Source organism: Arachis ipaensis, chromosome B10, assembly GCF_000816755.2.
Source record: "Arachis ipaensis cultivar K30076 chromosome B10, Araip1.1, whole genome shotgun sequence".
Taxonomy (NCBI): Eukaryota; Viridiplantae; Streptophyta; class Magnoliopsida; order Fabales; family Fabaceae; genus Arachis; species Arachis ipaensis.
The window spans coordinates 23,301,369-23,305,155 of NC_029794.2; positions in this window are offsets into that span (position 1 = coordinate 23,301,369).

Genomic DNA, 3,787 nt, shown 5'->3' on the forward strand with positions numbered 1-3,787 from the left:
CATTTATGATTTATCAATATATACAAACTACACTGTTTGTAAATAATAATTTTAAATTTAATATTTACTTTTTGTTAATAATTTTGTCAAAAGATTTAAATTAATTATATATTTTTTTGTACTAATAAAATAAAACAAAGCAAACAATTACCAATTTTTTTTATCAAAAGCAAAAATAATTTAATTTTAATTCACTGTCAACATAAAACAATTTTATACATACATTCACTTATGTATCAGCAAAAATAACTTAATTTTACTTTGATTACGTGAATAGTCTTCCAAAACAAACAACAAATATTATTAGACGACTGTATAAAATATTTTATACTATTAATACATCAAAAGTAAATTCTATAAAAAGATAAAGGCATAAATAATTATTTTTTACTTAAATTTGATATATATATATATATATATTAATTTTACTAAATTCATGTTTATCACAAACAATTTCAGATTTTGTTTTTCTACTAAATTCAAGATTTTAAAATTTAAATCCATCTAAAAGTAGTCCTCAAATTTCTATACATCTTAAAATTACTTGTCATAATTTTATTTTCACTTCCTATTACCTCATATCAATTGAGTCATTCCTCAATTCATTCCTTCATTATATTTTCATTAATTTAGAAGTCATTCATGTAATATTAGAAAATTGTGTATAGAAAGCACTATAGCCACAAAAATAATATATTTCTCTTTTGTCCTTGAAAAATCTGATTATACTTTGTTTATTATAGACAAATTCATATTTTACAAGTAGAACAGGCTCTATCCAGCACAATCACTGACTGAAGCAAACCAATCTCGCTTTCTGCATCATCCATATAAAAATAAATGACAGGTGCATCGACCATTTCAACCACCCTCAAGATGTAATCTGCAGCTTGAGGGAATGGGGTAAAAGCAACTTGGTTTCTTAAGATTACTGTAAACATGCAAAGTAATCAATCAATCAATGAGTGAGTAGCAGAATGGTAGAGCTAAAGAGCTTGCAGTTGCAGAAGATCCAACAATGTGAGTGAGCTAGAGAGCAAATAAGTGAGTGAATCGTTGGTGAGTCACTAAGTCGAGTTGAAGGTGCGTCAGTGAAGGTTACTCGGAGAAGGAGGTAGTTGGATTTGTTTTGCTTTTGACATTAATCAATTCAAGCCTTTGGTAGTTTATCTTTCTTTTTTGGAACAGCAAGAGTTTGTGGGCCAAATGGACGTGTCAACAACTTGTTGTTGGAGCTTGGGCCAGCCAAACAAACGATACTAATTGTTTCTTCAAGCATTACATAAGTAAGAGTCACTTTAATTTTATAAATAGAAGTTGGGTTGGTCTAGTGGTTAGTTTACTAATTCGCTTAAGTAAGTGTCCATTTATCACATAGGAAATTCCTCACTCTATCACGACCTCCGACACAATTTACACAAATTACAACATTCATACACCCAATTCTCGATTAAAACTTTAACATACATACTCATTTTCATGCAACATAGCAGTGACATACATAACAATATTTAATTGCCACAATATCACATACCACCTCTCAATTCATCAAAAATTCATTATTTCACTCTCAATTTCATGCCAAAAATACATCAACTAACTCAATACTCATAGTCTGTCGGGTTGAGAGATACGGTAGGAAACAAAAAAAAATAGAAATCAAAATAATACTATAAACAATATAGAAAAAAATAAAAATACAAAAATTAATATTTTTATATTTTATTTAATAATAAATTATATATAAAAATATAAAAATTTTATTTCAATCTTATTTTTTTTCACACACAAAATTTTAAATATATAATGATAAAAAATTAATAAAAATAATAAAAAATATTTTATTAATATTTTTATATCATTTCTATTACAAAGACATAAATACACTAATTTAATATTTTAGAACACATTATCAACATCCATATTCCATCTGTTAAAGTTTCAATGTCTAATACTAATAAACAAAGACAATCTTATATCCAATTTTTTATTTTAAGTACAAAGGGTCAAAATAAGAAGAGAAAGGTATGAAGAGTCTTGCAATATACTGTTGGGAATAAGGAGTATGACCACAATCCAATCAATCATGTATTAAATAATTTGTTATTGTTATTATATTAAAATGTTAATATAATAACATCCTTGATTAAATTTAGAGATATATCATTGTGATAATGACCATAATATTGAGAGATAAATCTTTTATAATTTAATCTAAATTGTTCTTGGTCATAGGATTATTAAAAAGGACATTAATAATTCGGAAAGATCAATATATATATATAATGGTCTTCATTGGATGAAGATTAATAGATCTCATTTATTAAATTATATATATATATGGTGCATATAGAGATATGACCATTGAACTGACTCATTTTGAGAATTTCTAATGGTTATAATTACCGTATATTTGTCAATAGGATATTCTCAAGATGAACATAGTAATAGAGTTTCCTTTGACCTGTGACTGTCATAGTAATTAACAATGTATTTATTATACTTTGATTCCGGACACCTAATACCCTAGGGTGCTAGTTGAATGGATATTGGGTATGATTTAAATACTTGTAGAATTAATGATTAGTCAATAAGGAATCCGTCAACTCTCGGTAAAGAGTTTGAGCTCTATGATTATAATGACTGAGATAAATAAAACCTTGGCCAAGGGGATTGAATGAATGAAGAAATGAGTTTCTTAAGTCATTCACAGTTCATTATAATAATGGTAACAAGTTAGAGTTTGACAATTAAACCATACTCTAAGAGTTAACCAAGAGCCGGAAAAATGGAAGGAATTATACTTTGTTCTTCTAAGGTTCTTAGTAAAAATATATTACTTCATACTATCGGGTCATTGAGGAGTGTTGCTAGACGCCAACCTTGATTAGTAAATTTAGTATGACTAATTTACTACCCGCTTAGTATTGAACCTATGGGGTCACACACTAACGAGTGTTCTAATCTTTGCTGTAGAATTATTTAATTATTAATTTGATTTGATCAAATAAATAATTATATTAATTCAAATGGAATATTATTATATTTTTTACTAGCACCAAGAATATAATAATAGTATGATAATTGAGAATATTAAATGAGATTTGAGAATAATTAGTTATTCTTTTTTCTAAATTTGGATGAGATCCTAACTGATTCTGTTTTAAATTGAGTTATGATATGATTCATAAATTTGAAGGATTCAGATTTAGAATTTTAAGATATGATTTAAATTTGAATTGAGATTCAAATTTAAAATCAGAAACAAATCTCATACTATATATATGTATGCCAAGAATAGAGAAAAACATGAGAAAGACAGAGAGAATAACAAGAGTTGTTATTCCTTTACCTCTACGCACATAAATGTATGTGAGCCTAATTCTTGGAGAAGAATTTTATGGTGTGCAAAGAGTTGCAAGAGGTTTCTCAATTTAGATCAGATGTCCATTGGTCAAGGAGTTGACAGCAAATGTTGGTTTCGGTGTGGATACGCATAGCGCCTTCGTACCATCGAAGGAGAAAAGGATTTTTACTAGCGTACTCAGGTATTTAGATCTGATCTATATATTGTTTATTATTGGAATAAAGTTTAAGCACAAAATAGATCTTTAGGATTATCTTTTTTTTCTTCCGCTGCGTGTTATGAACACATGGTAATCCTTCATATACACTAAAATTAGGAAAAACAATTGTATGAGTAAATTACACCACATTCAAAGTTATTAAGCAATATTTTTGAAAAAGTAATTTAAAATATTTATAAAAAAATAAAAAATTATTTATT